Source organism: Morone saxatilis, unplaced genomic scaffold, assembly GCF_004916995.1.
Source record: "Morone saxatilis isolate NCDOM2014 unplaced genomic scaffold, NCSU_SB_2.0 Contig19, whole genome shotgun sequence".
In the NCBI taxonomy this organism is placed as follows: domain Eukaryota; kingdom Metazoa; phylum Chordata; class Actinopteri; family Moronidae; genus Morone; species Morone saxatilis.
This window is the reverse complement of record NW_023339751.1, coordinates 16,350,738-16,358,581: the sequence shown is the minus strand read 5'-3', so window position 1 is coordinate 16,358,581 and position 7,844 is coordinate 16,350,738. Positions and strand designations below refer to the sequence as shown.

The 7,844-nt window shown below is 40.6% G+C and overlaps 1 protein-coding gene across 1 annotated transcript in view; it reads right to left on the bottom strand.

Moving 5' to 3' along the window:
• The window catches only part of camkmt (calmodulin-lysine N-methyltransferase), a gene marked incomplete in the record, with an annotated part of 102,827 nt that overhangs the window by 33,725 nt on the left and 61,258 nt on the right, over positions 1–7,844 (bottom strand).

The following is a 7,844-nucleotide window of genomic DNA, read 5'->3' as shown; positions in this document are numbered from 1 at the left end:
GAAAGAGGGGATATAGAATGATTTGGAGAATGGGGGAGGGAGGGAGACAGATAGAACATGAGCAAGGTAACGAGAGAAAAACTGGGGAAGGAGGGAGGGTTAGAAGAGGAGAGAGAAAAGGTGGTAGTCGATATAATAAGCGGCTTACAGGCGGTCTCTCTTCACCTCATGGGGCAGACATCACTGCTCTCTCCCTCTCCCTCTCTGTGTCTATCTCTCTCGCTCTCCCTCTCTCTCGCTCTCTCTCTTTCCCCTCGCTCCGGTCCGCCAAGATTAGCTCAAGCAAGCAGGATTTAATAATGCCTATTGATAAAATGTCCAAATATTCCTTTTCCCCATTAGAAAAAAAAAACACGCTTTCTACGTCTCGGCCTGACAGCGCGCACACACACACACACACACACACACAAATTCAATGACAGCAAGAGTAGCTATACTGTGTGTCTAGAGAGTGTCAAGACATGTAAGGCTTAAATGAGGTGACATTTTAAATTTCATCTGTTATTCCCCATTAGCCAGGAGCTTGTCACAAAGTACAGAAAACTTTATATTGTCAACTGTCACATTGGTCAGTGCAGCAATAGTTTACTGCTATCTCAAGATGTGGTGTTTGTTGATGTGCATATAAATGTTTTCTTTTAACTGGATTTGTATTCTTTATAATTCTTGATATTTTATTCTGAATGAATATGTGTTTAAAGGATAAGGTTGGTCTATTATATTATCTATTATATTTTTTATTATCATATAAAATCCCATTAAAAGTTCAAAAGCAACAACGCATTAGTGCATCTCTCAGTAGTTTCTGACTTCCCTACCTTGTGTGTAGCTCTAAGCCCCAAGCCTATTTGTTCCTACATTGTAGTTTTTTGTTTTTTTTTGCACTAGTTACTGTTACAGGAGTAAACAGTGCTTTTGTTCGGGATTCTTTTCAGCCGTAGATTGTTGCACTAGTGAGTATTTATGGCAGCAAAAGAATGTATGGGAGATTGACTCAAAATAAACTACAGTGCCATGCCATGTAATGAAGAAAAATGTCACCTTTTACAATGCTGTGGCTCATTGTTTGTTTTGGCCTTTGCAAAGGATTAATTGGCAAGAAGAAGAATATATAATATTGCTGTGGAGTGTTATCTTTGTATGGTGTTTAAGTACGGCTGGACAATGAACCATATGTATCACATTAGAAACATTAAGGATCTCTGTACCTAAATTTACTCTCATCTCAGTTTTCAATAATTAAATAGCCTGGATCCCAAATAATCAAGCTTAAAACAATGACAGTGACAATAAACCACCTGATGGGTCCAAAGTCCAGTTCAGAATCTTTTCTGTAATTAATCTAGACACGCAGAAATGGAAGGGAATGTCATATAATGATACTTACAAAAGTATTAAAAATACTTATTACATTTATCAAGACAATTTATCATAATAGATAGATTTTACATACTTCTGTCAAGTCCTATGTTTAAATGGAATCTGGACTTGACTGGGGTCACTGCAGGTACAGAGGCTGAGACACAACCGTTGTTACTCTGATGAATAAAATCAGTAATTAAATTAAATTCCAGTATTAACCAGGCAGAAGGAACAAATTGTTAAAAGCATAGACATGTTCATCCTCTAGAATAAGTGTATGTGAGGGGTATTGTGTATCTTAAGCTGCATCCTAATTCTTCCCTTCCCCCTTAACTCTGACCCCTCCCTTTTGATTGTGTGTTCACATGAAATGTCCCACCACACACCTTTGCCCTGTCAAATGACAGTTTTGCCCCTCCCCCCATGTCCACAGATGTGTGTCACCATGACACTTGACATCACGGACCACCCAAAAACATCTTGGGAAGATGAACAGTAGAGGGTGGTAATGCAACATTAACATCCCACCCTGATGCTGAAGGGGAAGGTTTCAGGGGGAGAATGTGGACAAAGCCTTACTGTACTCTTCTTTCAGGTTGTTTCCTTTTGGGATGTCAGAGATTGTACAACTGTACGTGTTAAACCAAGATGCCTCAAGGCTATTTGTGAAAATCAAAAATAACACCAAATAACACTGTGCCCAAGAGTTCAGTGCAGTACCAATAATGTAAAGTTCTAAACCGGATATTTCTTGCCATGTTTTCATACTGTCAGATTAACTTTCTTTAATACAAAGTTATGTGCCTGTATGTGAGTGTGTGAACACATGCATGTGTGTGAGAGAGAGCAAGACAGACAGCACTAAGTAATAAAGCTTTGTAAAGCATATGTGAATCTGATGGTTAATCCCCAACTCCAATAACATTAATAGCCCAGGGTGATAAAAAAATAAAACTATGTGTGTGTGTGTGTCTGTGTGTGTTTGTGTACGTGCATGCATGTGTGATAAGTATGTGGTGCCTGTTTGTGTGCGTGTGCCTCCCAGGTTGAGGTGCACTGTAGGAAATGAAGGGATCAGGAGTAGAGAGCAGATTACTCTTCCTGAGGATAATGAAATTATTTCTCACCTTCAATTACTAGATGAGGAAAGGAAGCAGTGTAGGTGTGTGTGTATGTGTGTATCAGCTTAATAAAGTTATGGGTCCCAGGCACTAAACCTTGTTACCCCGAAAACCATATGTGCAGCCTACAGGGGTTGTGTGCTAGAAATAATGTTAACTCCCCTCTGGCTACTGTTAGTTTAAAAATAATTTAAACCTGTCAGAAATACTAAAAGTTTAGTCTTTCTGATACAAAAGGTGTTTCTTAACATGGCTGTGCATCTGTTCATTTTATACATGAAGAGGTTTGATAAATGTTCTTTTCCGAAAATTTTTTCCCCTTTTTGGAGTGGCTTATTCATGCTTCTGTGCCATAGGGCTGCACGCTTTTCTCAGAAATATGTGACTGCATTTATTATTTTATTTTCAACCACTGTCTGAACAGTCACTGGAGCTTATTTCAAGAACACTTTAGTCTCCGCACATGCAACATGCAAATATAACCCAAGTGCAATTTCTAGTGAAGGATAAATCCTTTTATGTGTTTGAATGCTGTGGCATTATTATTATTATTATTATTGAGTTCAATTTCAGTTATTATATGACTATATTATATTTATATAAAGCTTTAAGGTTTACTGCTTAAATGTGATTTAAGGCAGTTTTCTGGCAATGTACAGCAGAATTTTTCCAGAAGTTTACAAAGATTGATCAGTAGTGATGAAACCTAATCAGGATTTCAATACAGATTTCCCTGTGCAAAAATAATTGTGATTTTCATTTAATTCGCAGTCCTTCATTGACTGATGTTTTAAATGACTTCAGATTTAATTCTATGGTTTATTTTGTTTTGGTATCTACCCAACTTGCAGGATAAAAAAGGATGTAACATTTTTTTAGTACAAACATATATATTTTTCCTATGGTGTGGCCTAATATCGACTGAAGACCTACTGTAGGGATAAAACAAAACAGCTGAATAAAAGGCGTGAGTACTGGACGCAGGTGCATGCTCTACATTTCTGCTTCTTGATGCTGTGTTTGCTTAGAAACACGTCCTCAAGACATGCTTAATTCCTGGGGGGGGGTTTATAAACCCACATACACGCAATGTTAACAGTGCTGGCGGTGGGAGGCCTGCTGAACTAATCACATTTATAGGTTGCAGCTACCCATTGAATCTAGTGTATAATGCTGAGGTCCTAAACTCTCATCCCTCCACATTCTGGTGACCTGGGGCTGACCCTGGGAACTCCCCGAGTTATGGCAGCGCTAATCTGGCCTCAGTAGCTGTTATAGTAATCACATGCACAGGGATGGAATTATCCATCCATCCTTCCGTTTTCTGCTGCTTATCCAGGTTTGGGTTGTGGTGGGATAAGAAAGGTAAACCGGTCACCAAGGCAGCCGGTAGACAGAAGGGATGTAATTAGATAAAGGGCTATTTCAAATACCTGAAGGCGATCCAAGTACTATTTTGGGGAGAGACAACTTAAAGTAACCCACTAGCTAAGCTAAGCTATCAGTACTTGTTTGATACAAGGCCATTCTCAGTACCAAGAATTAATTAAACAGAGCCTGAGAACTTTCATTTAAAAGATAACGGGATCTGCTTAAGTAAGCTTGTACTGCTGAAAGCAATATTGATTGCTGCGTTTCAGACAGTTAAAATGCCCTCAAAGTTGAAACAAACTTCATGTAGTCCGAATGTTCTTGTAGGTCTGACATATTGTTTACCGACAACCCTGCCTGTACCATCAGAAAAGTCAGTTTACATTTACGACCAGCCAAAGACCATTGTGTTTGCTTCACAATTTAATGATATGCACTACTGATGTCCGCTGCTGTATATACAGTTACACGAGAGGGCTCTGAGATAGGAGGCAGTGGTCAGTTTTCCTTAACAAAGCAGCCACTTAGCTCTGTTTCTTTTATCTTCAGATAAAATGTTTTCACCTTTCTTTCATCGGCTTCAGTCAGGTCTCCTGCTGAGGACAGAATGATGCTGAATAGGGTTATACAAAGGATAGGATGAGTAAAAGAAGAGATAGAGGAGGAGCAGGATGACAAGAAAAAGGAGAAAGATGATTAGAATGGAGAGGAGAATGGGAAAAAATCTGAGTGCGGAGAAAGGTGGAGGGAGGTGTTGGGAGGGGAACTGGAGATAGAGGGAGGAAGTTAAGCAGGATGGAGGAAGAAAGTCAGATGGAAGTGATAGCAAAATGAAAGATGGGGCTCATAAGATGAGCTGAGGAACGATTGAATAGCAAGAGGATAAGAATAAGGGAGACAGGGTAAGGAGTGACAATGACAAAGAGAAAGAGGAGGAATGGGAATGAGAGGAGTCACATGAGGGAGGGTGGGTGAGGAGGACAGGAATGAATGGCAAAAAATAGACTAAGCAAGGAAGGAGAGTGAGAGAGTGAGAGAGAGAGAGAGAGAGAGGTGTCAAGATGGGGTTAAGTGGGCCATGCTTTGTGCACGCACACATACACACACCTCTATCACTATTACATACTGATACACACAAACACACATCTCTCTGTTGGTTTTTGTTCACACACACACACACACACACACAGTGTCTTTCCCTCCCCTCAGGCCCAGCGTGTCTTCAGGCTCCGTGGCTCTCTGGCGGTGATCCGTCTCCACATTAAGCGAGGCCTCAGATAATTCCTAAGCCTCCTCCATGGCCGATCCAATAAGGGATAAGGCTCTCGGCTGGCCATGATCAACTGACAATCTGTCCTCTCACACGGCTACTTTAGTGGAGGCCAGGATTACCCCGGCCAGCCTAGACAGGGTACACACAGTTCACAAGACCACGCCGCTGATGTGTGTGTGTGTGTGTGTGTGTGTGAGACAGAGTCAAAGAGAAAGACAGAGACAGGTTGAAGAAGATTGTGTACGTAAGTGTGTGCATTTGTGTGTATGGGTATGTGCGCATGTGTACATGGCACCACAGTGAGACACAAGACAGCTGGTTGCTGCATGTAGTTTGTGTTAACACTAGTAGTTGAGAGGGTTGCAAACAATAAACAGTGAGATCTCTGTGACAAAACACTATGATACCTAAAAATATACACTACTTTGTACAGGGTAACACTTTTAACAATTGGACTGTATTATGATACTGAATGATACAACAGCAGAAATCTGTTTTGCAAACTGCTGTGCATTTTGGGACAAACATTGTGATGTACATTATCATACAAAATAGCATCAATCTACAATAAAAAAAATATATCTGGAAGGTGGATGGACACCAAAACTAGCAAGTGCAGTACTGCTCTATAGAAGTACGTTGAAAAGAGTCAAAGCAGTTTTTTGTTGTAAATACAATACAAAATACATTTGTTTTTTTTCGCTAACTGGGGAGCTACATCCAAAATCTTCTATGCACAAAAAAGACACTAGACACACAGTAAGTAGATGATCACTCCTAATACACATATGTGTCAGTACAGTATGCTTTTAGTGAAATCTCTACAAGATCGATATCAAATAATCCAGTGAAAAAATAATTCCCTATTAACAAAATGAAAAGGTGTAATCAGCAACAAGAATCTGAATGCCACTAGGGCAAAACACCAAGTCTTATAGAGGTACTTCAACCTTTTAGGAGCCATCATGTGGTATATTAATCAGGTGCCTACTGCAGTCAGATGATTGGAAGCAGACAAGGTGCAACCCAATCACAAGTCAGAGATAAAGAACAAATACTGCAGATTCAATTTTTTTAGTATTTCAAAATCAAAACAAGAAATACTTTTTGGCCTTTAAGGTTTTTATCCACTGATAAGTCATATTTAGTCAGTTTTGTTTATAAAACCTCAAACTATTAATGGCAGTATGTTAATAATAATAGCAATTACAAAATGATCAATCTGCCTAGCTGGTATGGTAAATACACATGCTGTGAATAGGCAGTTTAGATAGCCTATTCGCCTTTCACCAGAAGAGCCAGGCAATGTGTGATAAGCATCGACATTCTAGCCAACAGAGTCCGCCTTGGAGACACTCCTGATCCCTTTTTCCATTGGAATAGGCTCATTTTAACACATACTCACACGCACACACTCACACACACACACACGCTTGGAGGACTGTGCAGGGCTTCGATAAGCGTGGCCCTTCTCTCTCTCTCTCTCTGAGTAAACATCGTTTTGGATTAGGCAGAGTATAATGAGAGCAGGGGGCTATCTGCCCACCACGCCTGCATTGTGGCCCCCCGCTCCTCTCTGAGGGGGCCGGGACCAATCTTTACTCTGCTATTTATCCCCCTCCTCTGATAGCTTACTTATCTGCAGCAAAATGCCAGGGCTGACTGCCTGTCTAACTGCCCCTATAACTGTCTGCTTGCCTTCTTGTCCTCCTGTGTGTCTGTCTGTCATCCTGTCTTAAGGCTTGCAAAAGCATTAAGACAAATGCAGGACTACATCTCATTTTATCTCTCCTCTACCTGTCTGTCAGCATGTCTGTCTACATGACACTCTTTTCCTGATTCCTTCTCGCCTGGTGCTGGTTGCTGTTGCAGAGGACAGTACTGCAGCATGAGTGATGTTATAAAAACAGAGCAATTATTATGTAGAGAGCAAGCACGACCACTTTTCTTTGCACTGCTATGGAAAGCCATATGCAAGCACCAAACCTGATATTACAGGCTACTTTAAATAATGTTATACACCATTTAGACCAAGAACTCATCTTCATACAGTGTCTTCTTTAATACCAACCTTTAAAAACCCACATGTGATATACTTGAAAGAGACAAGAAATGTACACATTTTTCTATTTTTATGTCTGTCGTCCACATTTTTTACTCAAATATGAAGCAAAATGAAGGAAAAAAATGAGTTCTCAAGCTGTAACTGGTATTTTTGTTTACATAATATCAATGTTTTACACCTGTTTTCACCAGCCAGCTTCCTTCACCACCTATTCCATCATGCTTTGCACTTCTCAATGACAATGACAATGAATAGAAGTAGAGAGCGTACACTTGATGAAACTGGTACGCAACCGTTGTCAGTACAGAGTGTGTGTTCGGGAGCAAAGGAAGACAGGGAAAGTGAGGGTTACAGAGGAGAGTTGAATAAAGTATGGAGAAGAAGAAGGAAGGAGTGAAAGAGACAGCGGCGCAGAATTACAGAGAGGAGGAACGATCGAATGAGAGGGGTGGGAATGTGATGTGGGGAGAGACAGGGGGAGGCAGAAACAAAGAGAGAGTTTGACATGTGGCTAATAGACATATCAGCACTGAGGTGTGGGGTTTAGCTGGCAGACGAGAGCTTTGCAGAGCTTCATTCATTGATTAGCATACGGAGAGTGGCATGGGGCCGTGTGACAACCCCAGATTAAGCCCCACACACACACACACAC